The sequence below is a fragment of the Notamacropus eugenii genome, chromosome 2 (assembly GCF_028372415.1).
Source record: "Notamacropus eugenii isolate mMacEug1 chromosome 2, mMacEug1.pri_v2, whole genome shotgun sequence".
NCBI lineage: Eukaryota > Metazoa > Chordata > Mammalia > Diprotodontia > Macropodidae > Notamacropus > Notamacropus eugenii.
The window spans coordinates 428532293-428558491 of NC_092873.1; the positions used below are offsets into that span (position 1 = coordinate 428532293).

General features: G+C 34.4%; 1 protein-coding gene and 1 pseudogene across 4 annotated transcripts in view; one reads left to right on the forward strand and one right to left on the reverse strand.

Annotated features, from left to right (window-relative positions):
- The window catches only part of LOC140521993 (acyl-coenzyme A diphosphatase NUDT19-like), a 44845-nt pseudogene extending 40293 nt beyond the window's left edge, over positions 1–4552 (forward strand).
- Positions 1–26199, reverse strand: part of SYT14 (synaptotagmin 14) — a 261665-nt gene that overhangs the window by 126930 nt on the left and 108536 nt on the right. The gene's annotated exons all lie outside the window — the stretch shown is intronic.

Below are 26199 nucleotides of genomic sequence, written 5' to 3' on the forward strand. Positions count from 1 at the left end.
CATTTCTATAAAACTAGAGAAATATTAATTGCTAATGGGTAGGCAAACCAATAGCAATTCTACTTAAATTAACTTACTTTTTCAGTGCCATATCAATTAAACTAACATAAAATTACTTTATAGGGCAATAAAACATTCTTCATCCATTTGGTCTTTCCTGTGCAGATGAGCAGTTCAACTCCTTTAAGTGATTACAGATCTCTTCTATGCAGTCAACACAACATCATACACAAACAAAGCATTTGGAAGACTTTATTATCAGCTAGGAATCCCTTGTCCACCTAGACTCTGCAATGATTTCCTCCATCATAGTAGCAAATATTTTTTGGTGAGCACACATCTTTCTGATTTATACCTTCCCTGATATTTATTATCAGAGTGACTGAATAGAGTTAAATTGTTTTATCTTCAAAGAAATCCTGAATGATTTAACATATCTAAGAGACACTTTGTTTTAAGAAAGCCCATAAAGTAGTCTTTTATTCTATCAAGTTAAAATTTTTTTTTCAAAACTAACAAACAATAAGCACAGTGAAATCTAATATTCTCTACATCTCTCCATAAATTGTGAAATGTTAAAAATGTGTCCATTGTTGAATACTGTTTGATGACAGCCTGCTCGTTCTCTACAAATAGCATCATCAATGGTGCCTTAAAATCACATATAAAAGACCATCATAAAAATTTTGGAGAGATGGGATGGTAGGCATGTACGTCAGCAGTTGCCAATGATCTCTCAATCACCTTTTTTGGTAGTCAATAAGACCTAAAATTTTTTCCCCTAGAGTATGGTATCTTCTCTCCTTTGGAACTCAGTAAATTGGTCTCTCAATGCTCTCACAATTCTATTATATGCAGTACACACACACACACACACACACACACACACACACACACACACACACACACACACACACACACACACACATTCCGCAAGCACAAACACGATCTTATCATACTATTTTTTCACATCTTTTCTCTCTTTAGTGTCATTTCTAATTACTTTGTAAGTACTTAATAGTCTGTGAAATTAGGGTTCAAATACAGCAGTTTGACCAACCTTGAAGAAAACGATTTATTGAAATGATTTTTGCAAATCTTTTCTATTTTCATTTTTCACTTATAGAATTTTAGGGGCTTTGTAAATTTGGAACTTTTAGTATTTTTATAACTATTTCAATATAATTAATTTTTTGTAATTCTATATATTTTATTTTATACATTTAAAAACATTATTCTGAAAACCAGACTGCCAAAGAGAGCAATGACACAAAAAAGGTTAAGAAGGCCTGTTATAGTTGGATAACTTACCAAACTTTCTTCAAATTAGTTTTACCCTCCACTGCTTCTCTCTGTTTTATGAGACAATATGTTTATAAGTATGCATCATCCTTCTTTCTAAAATTTTGCAGAATAGCTTATAATCTAATCTTTTTAACAATCTCTCTCTCTCTCTCCACTTGGCAAGTGAAATATTGGCTGACCAAAGCACTTTCTGGCAATTTTGTTCTCCTTGTTGTAGTAATTAATTTTTATTAGTTTAACTACTGAATAAAATTACTATAGTTGGTGTCAATGTCATTTATGTTGTTCATTTTCCTTTGTGGAAATCCCAAATCTTGTTTAAATAATTAAGGGTTAAATCTTAGTAAAAAAAGGTTACAACCCTTTCTCATTAATATTCCTTCTTCTTGTGCATTAAAATTTCTTATCTTTGTTGTTTAGTCATTTTGGTCCAGTCTGACTTGTCATGACTTGAGAAAGGTACTGGGATGGTTGTCATTTCCTTCTCCAGCTCATTTACAAATGAGGAATTGAGGCAAACAGGGTTAAGTAACTTGCCCAAGGTCACAAAGCTAGTAAGTGTCTGAGGCCAAATTTGAACTCAGGTCTCCATGTCTCCAGGCCAGATGTTCTAGCAGACACTTGACGGAGGGACAGCACCCATACTAATTATAAGTGGTTTGCTGTCCAATAAAATCTAGTCACTTTCATTCTTTGCAATGTTATCTGGTACTGCTGATGTAGTAGGCTATTAAGACTATTGTTCTATTTAGAACAAAACTATTAAATGAACTTTTACCTAAACTTTTATAAGAATGCTTTAGGTTATCAGAGAACTTAGTGTTTTTGGGGGGGAATACCATAAATAGCAAAAGGTAATGGTTTGTGTCAGCAGCATGGAGAAATTCCCTTGTGGGATGTGTATCTACGAAGAAATGCTTAGAATTTAAGTAATTTAATACATTTATCTGCAGTAGAATTGTGCCCAAAATAGAGTAACAATTTTTTTTCTTTGACATTATGTAACTACAGAGGTATTGGTTGAAGACATAGGCATAGTCTTAGGAAAATTATGGAGGAGGCTTTTATGAAACCATTAAATTTTTTTTTTAATTTTCTTCAAAAACTTTAATTATATTAAAATGTTCTGTTAAGAGTTAAATTACTTTAGGAAAGAAAAATAATCTTCTAAAAGTTTTGCGGCAAGTTACAAAGTTGTAGGCTTACATAAACTTTTACATGTTGAGAGGAAGGAGATTTTTCAGTACTGATTGAATAAAAATTTACTTCTTTCTGATAGAAAAATAATAGTAGAGATTTGGTGACTTTTGACGGAGAAATTTTCTTTTTTTTCTTTTTGTTGTGTGGGAATGAAAAAAGGGAGACTAAGGAAGTTGAAAGCACTGTGAATTATTTCTGCAACAGGCTACGAAGATATAATTTCTCTGAAGAAGCAAACAGAAAGTTATTGAGAATGGATGTGCTTGCACAGGGACCTCTAAGATTTTTTTAAAAGCCATGTTTGAAGTTGCAAGCAAGGATAAGTAAGTAGTACAAGTTCTGTAAGTATAGTATCAGAAGTTCGACAGTGGCTGCTAAGGTTAACAGAAGAGGTTTTTGACACAATAGTATAAAAAAAAAAGTAAAGAAAGACTGCCAGTGATAGATGGGAAGATGATAATGGATGGCAGTGAGAAGGCAGACCTACAGAACTCTCATTTGAATTGTTTTTTCTTCTAGAGACAAGAATAGGATGAAGATGATGATCTGCAGTTGGGGTGGGAAATGATGAAGTGGATGCCATGGGTACACTTCTTAAATGGCAAAAAAGTCTGTGAAAAGCTCTCCAGGGACAGGGGCACTGAAGAAGTGTAACTACATTACTGTGATTGAACTGATGAACAAGCATTTATTACACACTTACTTTGTAGCCGGACACTTGGCTAGGCACTGTTATAAAGTTTTTCCTTACGTCAAGTCTAAATTTGCCGATCTACAACTTTGATCCACTGTTCCTAGTTCTAACCTTTAGAAAGAAGCAGAACAAATATAATTCCTCTTACATGTAAAGTCTTTCAAATGCTTAAAGGGATTAGAGAACATGAATGCATTAAGCCTTCTTTTTTTTCTCTGCTAATCATTCCTAGTTCTTCTAAATGAACTTTATACGGCATGAACTTGAGGCCCTTCATTATCCTGTTCCCTCCCTTCTGAAATGTGCCATCAATATCCTTTTTAAAATCTGGAACCTAAGTCGATGTGTTCTGACCAGGAAGAAGGAGGGATATGACAACTTCCCTAGGGCCATTCAATATGTATTTCAGTGTAGTGGAAGACTATTTCTTTTCTTGGCCGCCTAACAATACTTTGGACTTACAAATCTGCATGACACTGAAACTCCAAGATCTTTTTACACCAATCTACATCTTCCCTATTGTGTACTTGTGAAGTTGATTTTCAACCCTATTATATATAGGGTTCCCAATAAGCATATCTCTATTAAACCTCATCTTATTAAATGTGAGCCAACATTTGAGCCTGTCAAGATCTTTTTCAATTTAAACTCTGATCCAGTATGCTAGCTATCCCTCCTAGTTTTGTGTCGTATGTAAGATTAGAAAGCATAGGAACTGGCTGCCTGGATGGCTAGGGTTCAAGAAGACCCTGGTCAGTTCATCCAGCTGTGCCAGTGCCTTGGGTGTGCACCCAGTACCTGGGCCTTCCAAGAGTGGAGTAACTGGCTCATGCTGTTTGTGAAGAAAGAAGGGAGGTGCTTTGACACAAGGTTCTGTGTCTGCTGCCTGAAAAGCAAACCCCAGACCTTCCTGGACAGGCTAGAAGCAATTAAATGTGAGTGGATAACTCCAACAGAAGTGATAAAAAAAGTCTGCATATGAAGAATTATGCTTGGCACCTCCTCAGTTCTATGAGATAAGAAGACTTGTAAACTTTGCTTCTTTACTGGACCTGTACAAATTTTATTTGGACCAGATTGCAGGATGTGAAAGATGGCTGCCAATTACATTGTTACCCCTAGTTGGTGCCAACTATACCATGAACACAAAGAATTTTTAGAAAAGAATTTATCAATCAACAAAAAGACTGAAAAAATTATGGGAAAAAGCAGAAAATTTCACAGACCAGTGTTACACAATTTATCTTTATAGTATCCATGTGACTATTCAGCCAAAATAAAAACACATATATCCAGAGAACTTATTAGAATTTAAGAGCCATTTATAGATTGCTGCTTGTTTAAAATTGTATCTTCAGGTACAGAAAGTTTGTACTGATGAAAAATGGGTGTTAGCAACCTCACAAGCTTAAGAAACTAGAACCCAGCTATGTTGAATTATCATCTTCCTGCAAGTTCACCTTTTAGTCAATTTCCTTCTGCAACCTCTATAGTGTGCCATAACTTTGATTAATATTATCTATCTGTCAAGTTTCTTATTTCAGTATGTCAAGGATGACTCCTTCCCCCGGAGCAGATTGCAGCCCATCTGTTATTTAAGAGGTAAGGTTTGAATTGGAGGCTGAAGCTCAGATAAGTCAAGTTTCTTGCCCACATCACACAGCTAGGAGATACAAGAGGCAGAATGTGAACCCAGATATTCCTCACTCCCATGATGACCAAATTATTAGTAATAAAAAAACTTGTCAGGTGTCACCATTTCTCTACTCCCACAAAAGCAAGCACTTATCACCCTTGTTCTTCTATATGTCTATTGTGCTGAGAGACACTAAAGTATCTTACCATGGTCATAAGCCATCACATTTGAATTCATCTCTTGGCTGGAACCAATGAAAGGCTGTCAAATGGGCACAAAGGCCCAATAATCAAAGAAGTGGAATTACAGTGCCAGTCAATGCTTCATGTACTGTTCTTTGTATTACGTATGTCCTCAACCTTGATGATTAAATGATGTTTAATGATGTTTAACACCAATGAGGTCTAATACTTTTCCCAGTAGTCCTCAAATTGTGAAATGTGTTGTAGTTAATATTCAAATAATATCTTTAAAAGAATATACAAATACTTATACGTTTTTATTTTTTAAAGGTTATTTTATTCTTTTTTGCAAAGTAATGAGGTATGCTATCTAGAATGGTTTATTCTATAATGGTAACTTTTAATTTTGCCTTTACATACATTTTCCTTTTTAATTCATTAAATTTGTTTGTATTAAGTTTGTATGACATAGATAACATGCCCACATAGAACGATATTCTTTCATAAAAGTCTGGAACCTGTGGTCAGGACACTGGCTCAACACCTTAGTTTCAAAGCTGTCCTGCTTCTCTGAGGCTCCTTCTGAATTTCTGAACATTAAAAAAAACTTCAAAAAGAAGATTAGAAAACATGCCATCTACTTGTTTATCCAAGTCATTAATAAAAATGTTAAAGAGCACAGAGCATGAAGCACAGATCTTTGAGGCATTGTACTGACCTCCTGCTAAGCAGACATGACTCATTAATGGGTTACTGCTCAGGTCAAGTCATTTAACCAGTTCTATTCCTTCATCTTTTGTGTAAGAAAAGCAGAAGCTTTTTTAAAAGCTTTACTAAATCTATGTAAGCCAGAAATATAGTAATTTCATGATATATCTATATAGTAGCCCTGTCAAAAAAGGAAATGAGGTTAGTCTACATTACTTATTGTTGATGAAGCATCTCAGCTCTTTGTAATCACTAATTCCTTTGCTGGATGTTTACGAAAATCATCATTTTAATAGAATCATATAACTTGGGAGCTGTAAGGGAACTCAATGGTTTCCTACTCCTACCATATCCAAAGGGAATATTCACTATAATAAATCTGATTAGTAAGTGGTCATTCATCTTCTCTGTCTGAAGACCTCCAAGGACTTGGAATCCACCATCTCTCAAGGAACCCCATAGCTTTAATTATTAAGATTTTTTGCCCAAAATTGCATCTAACTTTTGTCTTTTTTTTTTTTTGCGACTTCAACTGATAATTCCTACTTCTACTCTTTGGGACCAAAACAAATAAGACTAATCCCTCCTAAACATAACAGCCCTCCAAACAGTTGAACACACAGTTCTCATGCCCCTCCTGAGGTTACTCTTCTTTACGATAAACATTACTACTTCCTTCAACTGATTCCCATATGACATAGACTCAAGGTCCTTCGCCATCCTAGGTTGCCTTCTCTGGACACTTCCAGATTATCTATTTAAGTCCTTCCTATACTCAGACTATAGTGCTCAGAACTAAACATAATACTCCAAATGAGTTCTGAAGAGGTAAGTAGGATAATTGCCTGTCGGAAGCTATTTCTGCCTCTTCTAATGTAGCTGAAGTGCTATTAAGCTGTTCATTTACACTGTACTTGTATTCTACTAAAACTCCCAGATTTTTTTTCAGAATTGCTGCTTATACATGCCCACCTTATTTCATACATATATTTGCTAAGCTGATTTTTGTACCCAAGTAGAAGATTTTAGATTTTTCCCTGTTAGATTGCATTGTATGACATCTGGAGATTTGATAAGCATACTACTTATGCCCTTACTATAGTAATCGGTTAAAAAAAAAGTTAAAGAGAACATGGCTCAGAACAGAACCCTGGTGAGCTCCACCAGAGACTCCACCATGTAGACCCTGAACTATTACCAACTTATTCTTTGAATCAGACAATTGTAGCAATGCTGAATTCACCTAATTTTCTCATTGTCTAATTTTCTGGCTCCATCTTCTCCATAAGAATAGCATGAGATAAATTTATCTAAAATCTAGATAAACTATATCCACAGCATTCTCCTCATCTACTAGTTTACAGGTTCTGTCAAAAATAGAAAATGAAGTGAATCTGGCATGGTCAGTATGTGATGAAGCCATACTGCCCTTTGTAATCACTGCTCTCCTTTATGAGTCTGTGCCCTCTGTGTGGGTTTGGTCAACAAAATAGCGCTGAAAAAAAGGGTTTGCCTCTCAGAAGCATAAGGAGGATCCCTGGATTCATAGTATAATGTATTACAGAATTTGGGGGTTGGAAGGACCTCAGAGTGATCTACTGTCCAAACCATACCCAAAACGAATCCCCACTATAACAGACCTGATAAAGAGTAACCCAGCTTCAGCTTAAACAACTCCAAGGAGAAGTTGTTCACCAACTCTCAATAAAAACCATTTCACTTTTTGATAGCTTACAATTATTTGAAGTTCTTCCTGACATCAAGCCTAAATTTGCCTCTTTAAACTTCTGCTCTTTGCTCCTGCTTCTGCTCTTTGGAGCTAAAAAAGAACAAATTTAATCCCTTCTACACATGATAGCTCTTCAAATACTTAAACATATAGTTTTTGTGTCTCTCCTGAAGCTTCTCTTCTCCAGGATAAATATCTTCATTTCTTTCAACTGATCCTCATATGACATGGATGCTAGACCTTTCATCATCATGATTATTCTCCTCTTGGATCTTTTTCAAACTGTAATGCCCACAAGTAAATACAATTTTCAGATGAATATTGACATCACTAAAGTAAGTGATATCACCTTTTGATTTCTTAAAAAAATTTCTCTCTGATCAATATTTTTGAGGAAATTAGTATTTTTTCTGAATCTCACAACCTGAGAAAGTCAGTAGAGAAATCAAGAAAAAGTATTATAATTTTTCTAAGAGAATTAAAGTTAACACTGAATATGGAAATGCTACTGGTTTGAAAGAATATACTAATGTCAAATCAAATGCAAAAGCAAGAAACACTGATGTATATTTTTGTAAATATTCACCCATGTCATTTAGATTGTGAGATGTTACAAACAGCTGGGCAAAACTGCTTCTAATAATTGCTTTAATTTCCTCTTCATTGGTGATAAATTCACCTTTTTCATTTTTGATACCAATAATTTGGTCTTCTTTTTAAAAATCAAACTATTTATTTTATTGCTTTCCCCTCTATAATAACCACCTTCTAATTTTATTAGTTCAATGATTTTCTTCTTTCAACTTTATTAATCACTCCTTCGATTTTCAGAATTTCCAATTTAATATTTATTTGAATATTTTAAATTCATTTTTTCTAGTGTTTTTAGTTGTAAGACAAATTCATTGATCAGCTCTTTCTCTATTTTGTTGATGTAAGAATTGATAGAAATATAAACTTTCCTCTAAGTATGGCTTTGGCTGTATCCCATAAATTTTAGTATGTTGTCTCATTGTTGTCATTTTCTCATTCTTTAGGATTAGATTATTTAGTTTCCAATTGATTTTTATTCTATCTTTCCTTGGTCATTTGTTGAATATAATTTTATTAAGTTATGATCTGAAAAGGATGCATTCAATATTTCTGTATTTGATTGTGAGGTTTTTATGCCCTAATACATGATTAGCTTTTATGTGGGTGCTATGTGCCACTAAGAAAATTGTATGTTCCATTCTATCCCCATTCAATTTTCTCCAGAGGTCTGACATATCTACCTTCTCTAAAATTCTATCCACATTCTTTCTTTTTGATCTTTTGATTTGTCTAGTTCTGAGACAGGAAAGGTGAGGTTCTCCTATTAGTATAGTTTTATTGTCTCTTGTAACTCATTTAAATTCTCCTTTAAAAAATCTGGATGGTGCGCCACTTGGTGCATATATGTTTAGTATTTATATTACTTCATTTTCTATGGTATTTTTAAGCAAAATACAGTTTCTTTTCTTCTCTCTTTAATTAGATTTGTATCTGCTTATGCTTTCTGGGAGATCATGGTTGCTACTCCTGCTTATTTCACTTCAGCTGAAACATAACAGATTCTGTTCCATGCCTTACCTTTACTCTGTGTGTGTCTCTCTTTGTCAGATGTGGTTCTTGTAAAGAACATACTGTAGGATTCTGGGGGGTTTTTATCCACTCTCTCTGCTTCTGTTTTATGGACGAGTTGATTCTGTTCACATTCACAGTTATGATTACTGTATATTCCCCTCCATCCTATCTGCCTATTCTTCCCTCTCTTTCTCTGTTTACCTGGTCCCTTCTCACCAGTGTTTTGCTTCTGACCACTACCTTCTTCAATATACTTCCCTTCTAACATTTCCACCTTTCTTTCTCTTATCCCCCTCCTCCCCTATATCTCTATGGAAAGAAAGATTTCTATAACCAACTGAGTGTCTATGCTCTTCCCTCCCTGAGATAATTTCAATGAAATTAAATTTCATGCAATGTCCATACCTTGTCCCATCTTTTCCTCCACTAAATAGGTCTTTTGTACATCTTCACATGAGATAATTTACCCCATTCTACCTCTCCCTTCCCTTTTCTCCCAGTGCAATTGTCTTTCTCACCCCTTTATCTTGTTTTGCTTTTTTGGATGTCATTCCATCAAAGTCAACTTATATCTATGCCCTCTGACTATATCTACGTCTTCTAACTGCCCTAATAGTGATAAAGTTCTTATTATCTTCCCATGGAGGGATGTAAACAGTTTAACCTTATTGAATCCCTTATGTTTTCTCTTTCCTGTTTACCTTTTAATGCTTCTCTTGAGTACTGTATTTGAAAATCTAATTTTCTATTCAGTTTTAGACATTTCATCAGGAATGCTTTTCATTAAATATTCATGTTTTTCCCAAAGAAAGTCTTTACACAGTTTTTTCTAGATAAATGATTCTAGCTCCTTTGCCCTTTGGAATATCTTATTCCAAGTCCTCCATTCTTCTCATGTAGAAGCTACTTAATCCTGTGTAATCCTGACTATGGCTCGAGAATATTTGAATTGTTTCCTTCTGGTTGCCTGTGGTATTTTCTCCTTGACCTAGGAGCTCTGGAATTTGGCTATAATATTCCTTGGAGTTTTCATTTGGGGATCTCATTCAGGAGGTGATTGATGAATTCTTTCAGTTTCTATTTTACTCTCTGGTTTTAGGACACAAAGGTAATTTTCCTTAATAATTTCTTGAAAGATGATGTCTAGGCTCTTTTTGTACTACGGTTTTCAGGTGGTTCAGCAATTCTTAAATTATCTTTCTTTGATTTATTTTCCAGCTTAACTTTTTTTCCAATGAAATGTTTCACATTTTCTTCTATTTTTTCATTTTCTTAAATTTTATTTTGTTTCTTGATGTCTCATGGAACATTAGCTTCTACTTGCTCAGTTCTAAATGTTAAGGAATCACTTTCTTTAGTGAGCTTTTGTAACCTTCTTTTTCATTTGGCCAATTCTACTTTTCAAAGAGTTGTTTTCTTTACTGAATTTTTGTACATCTTTTTCCTTTGTTTTACACTTCCTTTACCAAGATGTTGACTTTTTTCATGAATCTTTTGCAACACTTTCATTTATTTTCCCAATTTTTCTTCTACCTCTCTTATTTGATTTTTGAAATCCTTTTTAAGCTCTTCTAAAAGTCCTTTTTGAACCTGAGATCAATTTACATTTTTCTTTGAGGCTTCACTACTATTGTGCTTTTCTGAGTTTGTGTTTTGATCTTCCCTGTCTCTGTAGTAACTTTCTATGGTCAGGATCCTTTTGTTTTTGCTCATTTTTCAGCCTATTTAAGACTTTTAATTTTATGTTAAAGTTGGGCTCTGGTCCTGGGCACTGTTACAAGCTTCTAGCACCAGAGGAACTGCTACTAGCCTACTGCACTGGGGACACAGGGTGTTGCTGCTAGCCTGCTGCTCCAGGGCCATGGGGCCTCACTGTTGGCCTGCTATGCTGAGACTGTTCGGCTTTGCTACTGGCCTACTGTGTCAGGACCATGGCTCCTCACTGATGACCTGCACCAGGGCTAGGTGCCTTGCTGCTGGCTTGCCTGGATACAGTCTGCACTGGAGTATGCTACCCTTTTATCTGAGTGAGACAAACCTTTGCTGACAACCTTTTAAGCTGTTTTGGGCTAAAAACCTGTTTTGTCCTATTCTTTTGTTCTGCTATTCCAGAACTCATTTTTGAGGCATTAATTTATAGGGAATTTGGGAGAGTTTGACAAGTTCCTGCCTTTTTCTACCATCTTGGCTCAACCCTCCAAGAAACACTGATGTATAGAATCAAAGGTTAAGGCTAACATTTCTGGGAACCAGAACAGAATGAAAAATGAAAAAAGAAAATTCACAAGAAATGAAGAAGAAATAATGGGTATTATTAGAGACTATTTGGCCCAGGTCTATATCAATAAAACCAAAAGCTTAAATGAAATATGCAAATATTTACAAAAATATACAATATTCAGATTAATAGAATAAAAAATAGAGAATTTAAACAACTCAGTATCAGAAAAAGAAATTGAAGAAGCCATAAATGAACTTCTAAAGAAAGAAACTCCAGTACCAGATGGATTCACAAGTGAATTATACTGAATATTCAAAGAACAAATTATTTCAATATTACACAAGCCATTTGCAAAAATAGCAAAGGAAAGGATAGGATCCTTCCAAATTCCTTCCAAGATAAAAATATGGTCTTTGATATCTAAAACCAAAGAGTCAAAATAAAGAAAACTAGAGACAAATATCTGCAATGACATTAATGAAAAATTTTAAACAAAATATTAGCAAAGAGGTCATAGTAATATCACAAAAATAACCTAACTATAGTTGTACCAGGAATGCAAGGTTGTTTTAATATCAGGAAACCTATAAATGTAAATAAACATATTAATAATAATAAAGTTAATATGATTACATAAATAGCTGTATAAAAGTTTTTGGCAAAATATAACATCAATTTCAATTTGAAACACTAGAAAACACAGCAATAAGTGGAAATTTTCTTAACAGAGTAAATAATATATGTTTAAAATCTAAGAATTAGGTGCTATTTTTGTAGCCATCTTATAGATGAGGTAACTGAAGCTAAGGGAAATTAAATGACTTGCCCAACCTCACAAAGATAGGAAACAGATTTTAATACAAGCTATCCTGCCTCCAATTCCAACATTCTATCTAGTAAATCACCTAGATGCATTAATAAATTAATCTGCACAAATCATCAGTAATTTTGTATATTAAAAATAAAATGCAGCAGAAAAAGGACAAATTTCATTTGAAATAGCTACAGAACGTATAAAATACATACAACTACCAAGATATACACAGGAATTAATAAATATAACTACAAACATTGTTTACAGAAATAAAGGCAACTTAAATAGTTAGAGAAATATTGTTTAAGCATTAAATGAAGAAATATAATAAAAATACTACTTAATTTATTAATTTTAGTGTCATATCAATCGAATTACCAACGGATTATTTTATAGAGCTGGGAGAAAAAACATGAAATTATCCAGAGAAATAAAGGTCAAGAATCTCAAGAGAAATAATGAAAAAAGAGGGAAGGAAGAGGGCCTAGCAGTACTAGATCTCAAACTATATTACAAAGTAGTCATTATCAAAACAATCTGATACCAGTTAAGGAGCAGGTCAATCAGTGGAAGAGATTAGGTATGCAATAAGCAGAAGTAAACAATCCTAGTAGTCTAGTGTTTAATAAACCCAAAGACCCCAGACACTATGGTAGAGACTCAATATTTAACAAAATCTACTGGGAAAACTGAACAGCAGTCTTGCAGAAATTGCTAACACATCATACTACATACCAAGATAAGCTCCAAATAGATATATGACCTAGATATAAAAGGTCATACCAAAAATGAGAAAAACAAGGTAGAAATTATCTTTCATATCCATGGACAGGGAAATAGCATCATAAAATAAAACTGATAATTTTGATTATATAAAATAAAAAAGATTTTGCACTAACAAATTCAAGGTAGGGAAAATGAGAAGGGGAATTAACCAGAAGAATAAAAATCTTTGCAACCAATTTTTTTTGATAAAAATCACATGTCTAAGATAAATAAAAAAACTTATTCAAATTTATAGGAGAAATGGCAATTCCCCAAATAGACAGATGGCCAAAAGATATGAACAGGTAGATTTAAAGGGAAAAAATCCAAGCTTTCAATACTCATATAAGAAAAAAATGCTACAAATCATTACTGTTCAGATAAACACAAATTGAAACAACTCTGAGGTTACACTTCACATCCATTAGATTGTCAAAGGTGATGAAAATGGAAAATAACAACCGGAGGGGTTGCAAGAAAACAGGCACACTAAGGCACTTTTGGGGAAACTGAATCAGCTCAGCCATTCTGGAAAGCAATTTGTAATAATGCCTAAAAAATTTAGTAAAACTATGCATGCCCTCTGACTCAGTGAGAATACTATCAGACCTATACTTCAAAGACAGCAAAGAAAGGGGAGATATGTATGAAGAATAATCATAAAAGAATATTCATAAAAGCTTTTTTTTTCTAGTGGCAAAGAACTAAGGGAGGATATTCATCCTTTAGGGAATGGCTAAACAAGTATGGCATATGAATGCAACAGAATACTATTGTGCTGTAAGAAATGAAGAGATGGTTTCAGAGAAACCTGGGAAGACTTGCATGAATTGATGCAGAGTGAAATGAACAATTTCTATTATAACACTAATATTGTAAAAATAAATGATTATTTTAAACATTATGTCTTACTTAGATAAATCTTTCACCCAGATTAAAGCAGCACTAATTAAACACTAAGTTTGATTTGTAGCTTCTCTGTGGATACAGGTGTATTTTCTTGGACATATAAGTAAAGAGTCCTGATGACAACTTGATAACATGAAAGTCCAATGTCTGGGAAGGAATGGCTACACATTCATTCATGTAACAAGTTGATTTTTGCAAACGCATATCCCTACTTGCAAAACAATATTACGGAACAACTGTGAAGAACAATCAAGATGGGAGCACTACCATAAAATGATATAAGTACACACCTGAAGAGTGGTTAGCAAATTTCATGAATCAGAATAACACCTGGTTATAAAAATGACTGAAGCTGAATAAATTCTAATTATTTTTAGAACAATTCTCACTTACAGATTATAATAGTATCAACTTGCCTAGGGTCTACTCAGTAAGTTTTGTTAACAAAAAAAAGGCATACCCAGTGGAACAGAGCAAGTGAGAGATGCAGAGCCACAGGTATTTGTAGTGGCAGCTCCTGAAACTATTAGCCCGCAGATTAAATGTTTGTAAGTCACCTACCTGAACCTCCAGGAGCCAAGACTGCAAAGTGATCAGTAAATGCTCTCCCTCTCCACTTGCTGACCCTGAAAGATCCACAAAATATTTCTACAGAAAAATCTTGGAACAGTGGGTTCAGCAGAAGGGGCAAACAGTCTCTTAGGATGTGAGGCTAGGAAAATTGCTAAGGAGGGTCCCTCTTGATTGGCTGAAGGAGACCAGTGCAGGACCAGAGCTGTCCCAGACAGCCCCACTGAAGCAAACTGGGAGGAGATCCTGAGTCCCAGGGGGGTAGAGCCCACAACTGCCTACACCAGGACCCCACGAGTGCCTCAGCACCCCAGGGGAATCGGGAAGACGCTAGGACATACGGGATCACCAACTACTGAGATCGCCTATACTCTAGCTCAGCAGAGGAGACCTCCTGTGGCCAGACCACCCTCTGCTTTCTCACACCAGCCAGCTCAGCACCAGGTAAGCTGCAGCATTTTAGCTTCTTGCTGAAAGAATCAGAGGCCACAAGGCCTAGGGCACAAGAACTGTGGGACAGAGCCCCTTGTGCCCTAGAAGCAGAGATCTACTTTAAAAGCCAGGAAAAGGGTAATCATCATCATCACCATGAGTAAGAAGCAAAGCAGAAAAGAAAAAAACCATAGAATCTTTCTATGGGGACAAGGACCAAAACACGAATACCAAAGAGGTTAGCACTGAGACTGTACTCTGATCTGAAACTTCAGAAGGGAATATGAACTGGTCTCAAGCACAAATAGCACTCTTGGAAGAGCTGAAGAAGGATTTTAAAAACCAAATTAGAAAAATAGAAAAAAAAACTGGACAATGACTTTAAAAATATAAAAACAATTCACTGAAGTGAACAACTCCTTAAAAAGGAAAACTGGACAAATGGAAAAGGAAACACAAAACCTAACTGGGAAAGTTGGACAAATGGAAAAGGAAGTACAAAGACTAAATGGAGAATATAACTCTTTAAAAGGAATAATTAGACAGACGGAAAAGGAGATGAAAAAAGTAACTGAAGAAAACAAGTTGATAAAAATTAGCATTGAGCAAGTAGAAGCTAATGACTCGTTGAGACATCACGAATCAGTCAAGCTGAATCTAAAGAATGAAAAGATAGAAGAAAATGTAAAATATCTAACTGGAAAAACTAATCTGGAAAATAGATACAGGAGAGAAAATCTAAAAATTATTGGTCTACCAGAAAGCCATGATGAAAAAAAGAGACTGGACAATATCTTCCAAGAAACCTTCAAAGAAAACTGCCCAGAAGTCCTAGATCCAGAGGGCAAAATCATCATCAAAAGAATCCACTGTTCACCTCTCGAAAGGGATCCTAAACTAGAAACAAAAAGTATGTACACACACACACACACACACACACACACACACACACACACACACACCAAGATAATCTCTGTGTGTAGAAATTTGTTTTTCTATTGTGTTCATATTTGAAAGAAATAAAAATGTTTGTGAACAATTCAAAATGTGATTTTTTTAAAAAAAGGATCTGCAGATGTTTTGTGTAGTATCTTGATATTTGTATTAATAGGTAAGTTATAAATTCATTTCCAAATAAAAATATATATTCACTGGAAAAACATATATCCTAGAAAGATTAAGATCAAATTGATCCAAATCTCTTTTCTCCAGTAAATTTATATGAATATATGCATTATAGACTTTTCCTAAATAAATATCAATATTGTCTCTTATATTATTAGATTTGTCCTTGAAAATTAAGTAAGAAAATGTTTGCCTCATGGCACTATACATGGGGACAAGACACAGGGCTGAACAATTTCTCAGCCATACTTCCAATGTGAGACTAAGATTATGGCAAGATTTTTCTATGGAGTAAGGGTCAGGAAGAGGAATTTTGGAGATTCATTTCTCTATCACTTATATATAAACACATCTTTGTATAAAATGTGCCAATAAATTCTCGCAAATCGAAGTATGGTCTACTGTTATCATTAGTTTCCCTTATCTGAAATTTTTTTTAAAAGAATAATACTTGCCTACATTTTAAAGTATCAAAGCTGGATTTATATTTTGTAGTTTAACTTTGGCCTTATTTGACATTGAAGTCATGAAAATGTGAATAAAAATAGCATTTGTTATAGACACATTGGAGATTTCTGTAATACAGTACTTCCTTGTCAAATCATAACAAAGTATAAAAACAACTAACACAGTACCTTTGCATCTAATTCCTCACCTAAAAAGGTGAACATAAAGCATTGTACACTGAACTTTAATTAATATGAAATCTTAAGAACATTATAACAGAAACACAAACTATCTCTCATTTTTAAAATGTAATTAAGATGCTTCATTAATTTCTTGTTATCTACCTGTTGAATGAGCCCTGATCCATTTATAATGCCTTTTGCCTTTCTGTCAACTCTGAATAATGTATTATTAAATGACTGGAATGCCATTGTTTGTCTGCTTGGAGAGCTTTTAAAATCTAAAGCTGGCATCAAATGGTTTACCCAGGGGAAAAAAACCAGGAGGCTGAATATCCTATAAAATGCTGCAATTATTTCACAAATAAATTGCTCATAAAGACTCACTTAACAGTCAAGAGCTCCAAAAGAATTTGATGCCATTGTTAACACACTTGATTAAATAAAGTGCTCCAGTTTAATTTTAGTTCAGAATATAAGCAAGGATTCTACATCTGGAATAAGAATGGGTCAGCTCCAAGGGTGTGCTGGAGCCAGCTCATAGTGGCTAATGAGAGACGACTGTTAAATTGTCAATGTGAGCATTTACATTTTAGAAATGACAAACACTACAAATCAGGATTGTTTTGTTGATTGTCTAGACTTAAGAAATTAACGGAAAAAATGTTGTAATGCAGATTATACTTAAATATGTGTGATTCATACTTTTTTTGGAGAGCCAGTAGTTAAAACTTTTATCAGCATACTTATGGCTCTACATGAGGCAACCAAGTGGTATATATAGGTTTTACCAGGGTGAGACTTAATTACCTTCCAGTTGAAGATATGAGAAATACATTCAAGTGTTTCAATCAAACACAACAAAGAAAACAAAGCAGGCAGATACATAATACTATTCAGTTTTTGCAAGAATTTTGATACTTAGATGCCAGATATTTTTACCAAACAAAAGTATGAATAGACATTTTCTATTGTCTACTGGTTTAGCAAAAAGATAAATCATTTGCATAATTCCCTCTGATATCTTTTCAAAGTAAAAAGGGTCTTTTTAAAAAAAAAAAAAACTTAAAAAAATTATACTTTTCAGGGTGAGAGGCAATATGGTGTAGTGGACTAAGAGCTGCCCCTGGAGTTAGGAAGACCTGATTACAAGCTGATCTGAGTTAGTAGAGCAAGTTTCTCAAGAGAAATCACAGATCCAGATATATAGATAAATAGAGATAGATATGGATATAGAGATAAGGGATGGATATAGATACAGATGTAGATTTTTTTCCCAGAGTGCAGCCAACATATTTCTGCCTGTTGAGTTTATTTAACAAAGTTGTTACAGTTGTCTTGATGTTTATATTTTGCCAAACATATGAGGAGTAATTTAAATATAATCAAATATAAGACACCAAGAAAAGATTTTAAAGCAATTACCTCATAAGAAACAGTTTAGTTTATAGAGTACTAAATTCTTAGAACACCATATTAGGTCACCATATAAGCAACGTTTAATTTGATTCCATAAACATAGACTCTACTTAGTTGTTTATCAGGAAACACAAGGGGCCAGAGCCAAGATGTAGAGTGGAAGCAGATCTGCTAGAGCTCTACTGCTAAACCCCTCAAAAAACCTGTAAAAATGACTCCAAACAAATTCTAGAACAGCAGAAGCCACAGAATGACAGACTGAAGCAAATCTCCAGCCCAAGACAATGTGGAAAGTTGACAGGAAGGGTCTATTGTGCCAGGCTGGGAAAGGAGTGCAGTTTGGAGTGGACCATGCCAGTGAATGGAGCTAGAGCAGGCCTTAAAGGACTGAATTGCTGGTGGCAGCTGCAGTTTCATGACTTCTCAATCCACAAATATCAAACAACTTTGAAGGTCAATGGGAAGGGTCTCTCACCTGGCTGAGAGGGGAGTGTGGTCTGGTCCCAGGCCCAGGGTGGCAACAGCCACTGCTGAAGCAAAGGCTGCTTCTGGAGCCCCTCACTTAACAAAGAGCTGAAAAGTCAAGTAACTGGTTGGGAAAATGAGAAAATATGGAAAAAGAAACAGACTATAGATTCTTACTTTCTCAGTGAAGAGGTATTTTTTTACATTATTGGTGATGAGGAAGATCAAAATGTAACCAGAAGAAGACAACAAAGTCAAAGCTCCTGCATCCAAAGTCTCCAAGAAAAAAAAAGAATTGGTCTCAGGCCACAGAGGAGCTCAAAAATGATTTTGAAAATCAAGTAAGAGAAGTAAAGGAAAAATTGGGAAGAGAAATTAGAGTGAAGCAAGAAAATCATGAAAAATGAGTCAACAGCTTATACAGGAAACCCAAAAAAATGCTGAAGAAAATAACAGCTTTAAAATTAGATTATCCCAAATGGAAAAAGAGGTCCAAAAAGCCAATGAGGAGAAGAATGCCTTAAAAAGCAGAATGGGCCAAATGGAAAAAAGAGGTTCAAAAGCTCACTGAAGAAAATAATTCCTTCAGAATGGAGCAAATGGAAGCTAATGATTTTGAGAAGTCAAGAAATTATAAAACAAAACCAAAAAGAATGAAAAAATAGAAGACAATGTGAAGTATCTTACTGGAAAATGGATCCAGGAGAGATAATTTAAAAATTATTGGACTATCTGAAATCCATGATCAAAAGAAGAGCCTTGGACATCATCTTTCAAGAAATTATCAGGGAAAACTGCCCTGATATTCTAGAACCAGAGAGTAAAATAGAAATGGAAAGAATTCACCACTCACTTCCTGAAAGCAATCCTCAAAGGAAAACCCCTAGGAATATTGTAGCCAAATTCCAGAGTCCCCAGGTCAAGGAGAAAATATTACAAGCAGCCAGAAATAAACAATTTAAGTATTGTGGAAACACAATCAGGATAATACAAGATTTAGCAGCTTCTACACTAAGGGATTGGAGGGCTTGAAATATGATATTCCAGAGGTCAAGAGATAGGATTAAAACCAAGAATCACCTACCCAGCAAAACGGAGTATAATACTTCAGGGGAAAACATCGAACTTCAAGGAAGTAGAGGACTTCCAAGCATTCTTGTTGAAAAGACCAGAGCTGAATAGATAATTTGACTTTCAAATACAGGAATCAAGAGAAGCATGAAAAAGTAAACGGAAAAGAGAAACCATAAGGGACTTATTAAGTTGACTTGTTTATATTCCTACATGGAAAAATGTACGAGAAAGAGAAAGGGAGAGCTAGAATGTAGTAAACCATCTCACATAAAAGAGGTAAGAAAGAGCTTTTACAATGGCGGCGGGGAGAGAAAGGTGAGAGGGAATAAGTGAGCCCTACTTTCATCAGATTTGGCTTCACGAGGGAATAACATATGCACTCAAGTGGGTATTCAATCTATCTTACCCTACAGAAAAGCAGGGAGTAAAAAGGTAAGAGAAGGGGCATAATAGAAAGGATGGTAGATTGGGGGAAGGAGGGTAATCAGAAGCAAACACTTTGGTGGAGGGACAGGTCAAAGGACAAACAGAATAAATAGAGGGCATGACAGGATAGAGGGAAATATACTTAGTTTTTCACAGCATGACTGTTATGGAAGTGTTTTACATAACTACACATGTAAGGCCTGTCTTGTATTGCTTGCCTTCTCAGTGAGGGTAGGTGAGGATGAGAGAAGGGAGAGTGTGGAGCTCAAGGTTTTGAAAATGAATGTTAAAAATTGTTTTTACATGGAACTAGGAAATAAGATACATAGGCAATGGGCTATAGAAATCTATCTTACTTTTCAGGGAAATAAAAAAGGAGATAGGGGAGTGAGTGATAGAAGGGAGAGCAGATTGGAGCAAAGGGTAACCAAAATACACGCTGTCCTTGCAGTGGTGGGAGGGGGGGAAATGGGGAGAAAATCTGAAATTCAAAATTATGTACAAGTGAATGTTGAAAACTGAAAATAAATAAAATTTTTTTAAAAAATAAAAAAATCAGGAAACACAAAAGAAAGTAACAATGCTTCTAAATGTTTGCCTAAATCTAAATCCAGGCAGAACTGCTGGATACTTAAATAAAAATTTAACTAAGTGAAAACTCTTTGTTTATTAATGTATTTTTGCTATTACTTCAGAGACATCACATCACTACAAGAGGTTTTCTTCAAAGCCTTCACTTCATAGAGCAGAGTACTCTTCCTTCAAAGATTCAAAATGCTGTTGGATTTTTGTTTATCTTTGTATTGTTTTGTATAAATTTGTATTTATGAAATAGACTTTAAAAAAAAGCAGCAGCATGTCATAGATGGGGTATGTTTTAATGACCAATAATGAATGGGGAGTCAAAGACAAACTGGACACATCTCTATAAGAAGCCAGTAAAAAGGCTATTCATATCATAAAATTTATCAATTCAAACGCATTTGAAAATATTTTTGAAAAAATGGATTAATTCAACTGTAATTAAGCTTCTCAATGGCAAGAACTGTTTCATATTTTGTTTTGTTTTTATATTCAGCAGCTAGCAGAGTGCCCAGCATATAGTGTTTACATGTGAATTGGTTAATATTAAATGAACTTCAAAATAAATGAGATTCAGGTTATTCAATATATTTACTAAAGAAAAATAGAGAATCTAATTTGCTTAGGAAAAGCATTCTTCCTGCATTTAGTACTATTTTGAAAGAACTATTACTGTTTTGATAAAAATTTCATAATTTTCTGCTTCTCTAATTTTGACTATGTTGATATTATTTGTGTAAAAACTTTAATTTTATGTAATCATAATTGTCCATTTTACATTGTCCTGTGAACCTCTCTATCCCTTGTTCTGTCACGAAGTCATCCCCTATCACAGTTTTGAAAAGCATTTCCTTCCATGTTCCTCTAACTTACTAATAATGTTACCTTACCCTTTATGTATCTGGAATGTGACTATATGCGACAACACACACACACACACACACACACACACACACACATACACACACAATTTTCCCAGCAGTTTTTGTGATTAGCTGGGATCTTTGGATTTATCAAACACTACGCTACTGTGTTCATTTGCTTCTGTATATTGTATATCTAATATAGTCTGTCATTCAATATATTTCTTATCTAGTACCAAAATGTTTTGATGATTTTGACTTTGTAGTATAGTTTGAAATCTGGTATTACTAGGCCTCCTTCCTTTCCACTTTTTCATTAATCCTCTTGATTGTCTTAATCTTTTGTTCCTCCAGATGAATTTTTTAATCACTTTTGTTCCTCCAGATGAACATTACTATTGCTTCTTCTAGTTCTACTACTATCTTTCATAGTTTGATTGGTAAAGCACTGGAGAAATAAATTCATTTAGGTAGTATTGTCATTTTAATTATACTGGTTCAGCCTATCCATTAGCAATTAATATTTCTCCAATTATTGAGATCTTTCTTTATTTGTGTAAAGAGTGTCTTGTGATTATGTTTACATAGTACCCATGTGTGTCTTATCAGTCAGACTCCCAAGTATTTTGCACTATCTGCAGTTATTTTAAAAGGAATTTTTTTTCCTATCTCTTCCTGCAGGATTTCATTTGTAATATTAAAAAATGCTCATGATTTGTGAGTGTGTGTTTATTTTATGTACTGCAACTTTTCTGAAGATGTTAATTGTTTTCAATTAGTTTTTTTAGTTGCCTCTCTAGGGTTCTCTAAAGTAAATCATCATATCACCTGCAAAAAAGTGTTCACTTTACTTCCTCTTTGTCTGCTTATTCTATCAGTTTTTTTCTTTTCTTATTACCAGCTAGCATTTATAGCACTATAGTGAATAGTAATGGTCATTATTCATGCCCCTGTTTTCACTTGATCTTATTGGAAAGGCCTCTGGCTTATTCCCATTACAGATAACATTGGCTCTTGATTTTATATAGATATTATTTCCCATTTAAAGGAAACTGAATGTATTCATCTCCATTCTAGTGTTTTTAATAAGAATGTCTGTTGTATCTCGTCAAAAGCTTTTTTTTCTGTATTAAATGACATACTCAGGATTCTTATTAACATGCTCAGTTACTTTTATAGTTTTTCTAATAATGAACCAACTCTGCATTCCTGGTAAAAATCCAGCCTGGTTATAATATATAATATGTGTGATATGTTGCTTAGTTCCCTTGCTAATGTTTATTTAAACTTTTGTATCAATATTCATTAAGAAAGTTAGTCTATAGTTTTCTTTCCTTGTTTAAAGTCTCTTTGATTTAGGTACCATAATTGTGTCATAGAAGGAATTTGGTAGAGTCCTTTCTTTTCCTATTTTTTCAAAGAGTTTATGAGTTCATAGGGACCAATATTTATTTGATTGACAAAATATTTAGAATTTAGCTAAAAGGGATCCCAATAAAATCAATTCTTTGTGTTAAAAAAATGAAGCTAAAAAACCAAAAAGTACAATCTAAATTTAGATGAGGTATAACTGGATACTGTTCAAGGTGACAGTCAACTATCATTTAGGATTTATTTCTTTAATCAGTTGATTATTCATATCCTTTCATATTCTACTCCTCCCTCCAGATGACTTCTTGGTGCTTTCTACTTGAGAACAAGCACAACAGAGGATAGAGGTTATTTTGTCATGCTCTCATATGTCTGTTAAATGTTTGATATGAGAAAATATGGAATTCATTAGTTTATGTAAGATGTCAAGATGATTTGTAGCTCTACTTTATTTAGGATATTCTTGTTACTAATTTCCATGGATCATGAAGAGCTGATTTATGTTAGTGTTAACAAGTTAAAAAAAAGTACATGAAATAGTTTTCCTGAAAGATTTCCAGATATGAGAACAAACAATTGAGATAAGTTATCTTGGTCTCAGAAAACCAAATACCAGGTTCTTAAAGATGATCTTTGATATTTAGGTGCAGTTTTTTTTATATAAAGCATGTCCCCTAACAGTTATCTACAATTAACTTGGCAAAATCACTTTAACCAACCTTAATGCTACCCAAAAATTTCTTTAAAATATTTTAATGCACTGTAAAATATAATACTGACAGGTATTTTAAAATACCACAATATTACACTCAACATGTCTAGGATGGCACTCTTTTAAAAGGCCAAGTATATACTTTCACCAGAATCAGAAGACTCTTCACACATTTCTAAAACAGAGTCTACTACAGTAAGTTTTGTGGCTGCAGAGAACAAGCTGTTTTACGCTTTTCCGGAAACTGTGAGTTTACAATCTTTTCAAAATGATTTCACCCAACATCTTCAAAAAGTCCTCCTTGCCAAAACATTTGGGTGCTAAGAATCTGCAAGCAATTTTAAATTGTTTTCACCAAAATACTTTGGTTGTCAGTTTAATCTTCCTGCCATTTTTCAGCTTTGCAGCTGCTCTGTCCTGTTCCTCTTCAACCTGATTTCCATCTCTTGCCTTGGGACCCCAATAAAGGCTTATTGTGTCTAGTTTATCCCAGTCAATTGGCCATGCCATCTTCCTGCTCATTCCTTCATGCTTGTTTTTCACCTCTTGATCTAGGAACAGTAATCATGTCAACAAAAACTACCACTGCCTTTGGGACAACATCATTCAACTGCCTTATGACCACACATCCCTGAAACTTCTGTCTCTAGCCACCACTCCTCTATATGCTTTGTCCCTCTCAACTAGAATGAAAATTCCATGATATAAGGGACTGTCTCTTTCATATCTATATCCCCAGAACTTAACTCCATGCTAGGTACAAAGTACTTTCGATAAATGCTTTAGTATTCATGCATTCATTCATTCATTACCTCATTCATTCTTAGGTAAGGTACTGGATATGGAGTCAGAAGACCTGGCTTGGAATCTTGGCTCTGATACTTAATAGTTGTGTGACTATGAACAAGGCATTTAGCTCCTCTACTCAGTTTCCTCATTTGAAAAATAGAGATGACAGTATATGTACTAACCATCTCCCCAAACTGATGTAAGGAATATACTTCATAAATAATAAAAAATCCCACTAACTATGAATTTTTATTCATTTGTTGACATAAATCAAAGTTTAAAAACTGATGAGATACAGACTTCTGTCAACTCTGATTTCACCAGTCTCTGATGGTTCATAGGCAGTGACTAGATAAATAGAGTTTAATCTGAGGGTCTCAGGAAACCACATTATCACAGGAATATATATTTAGAGCTAGAAGTGAATTGATCTAAGATGAGAGTGTGACTCTGTCTGGTAAAAGACCGCTGCAGAACAGTTAGCTAAGACTGTGGGCAGACTTTACATTTTATTCTAGAGGTAACAGGGAACCATTGGAGCTTACTGAGTATGGGCAGACATGGTCAGATTTTCACTTCAGCACAAATCAGTTTGGAAGCTGTGGGATAGTTTGGAGAGGGGAAGAAAATTGAGGCAGGAAGAGCAATTAGAAGACTGCTGCGACAGTTCAAGCAAGAGAAGATGGATAGTTGGGTAATAAGTGGGGCAACTATGTAAGTGAAGAGGAGAGGTTGGATGTAGAAGATGCTGTAGAAGCAGAAATGACAAGATCTGGCATTTGAATGGATATGTGGAGTGAGGGTGAGTGAAGAATAGAGGACAATGCTAAGTTTATGAACCTGGGAGAAAAATGGTATGGTGATGTTTTGCTTAACTATGCTTATTTATTATAAGAGGGACTTCAATTGGGAGTTCATTAGTTAGGGAGTTGTACCAGAGGAAGGATGGAAGGAAGGGAGGAAGGAAGGAAGGAAGGAAGGAAGGAAGGAAGGAAGGAAGGAAGGAAGGAAGGAAGGAAGGAAAGGAGGGATAGATGGACCAATAAATATTTTAAAATACAGGAAACATGAAATTCAGAAGGGTACACAAACAAATTTGCTATTTCTTTGTTTAATATAAATTTAAAAAAAACTTCACAGAAGTTCACAATCCCTTTTTGTTCTTTGTATTTGACTATAAAATCATTATTTTGATAATTATAAAATCACAATTATAATTTTTTTAAAAATTTAAGAGTATTAATCTTGACAAGAATTGACTATATATGTGTTATTTATATATATATACACACACATATATATACATATAGATATACAGATATATATCTGTATATCTATATCTATCTACCTATCTATCTAAGTATCTATCTATGTATATCCTGAGGTAGAAGACAGAATTGGCGGAGAAAAGACCTTAAAAGGGCAAGTATTATGAACAAAAATGAGTAAGATAATAGTATAGAATCACAAAGGTAGAAAAAGAATAGGTAAAGCCATTTGTAGAATATCTGCGGCATATCCATTCACATTTGGGTTGTGTTCAGTCAGTACACATAAACAGAAAAGTTCACATAACTGCTGTTGATATTAATCTTTAGACCAGTTTCTTATAAGACTATAAATGCAGACCCAGAATGTAAGAAGAGAGGCAAGATACAGTATAGCTATGCATTCTCCAGGGAACACTTTCCTGACTCCTCCACTCCAGAAAGGAAACCAAAAGGGAATGTGACCTCTATGTTCCATGTTGATGTAGGTTTCTGTGGTTGCAGTGTAGCATGATAAAGTATTAGACTTGGAATCAAGAAGACATTAGTCTGATACCTTAGTTATGTATATGTATGTATATATATATGTATATATATATGTATATATATATGTACATATATATATACATATATATATATATGGTCAGTTATACCTTCATCTATTCTGTATTTAGTTTGTATGACTGGCAACTTATATGTTGTTTCTTCC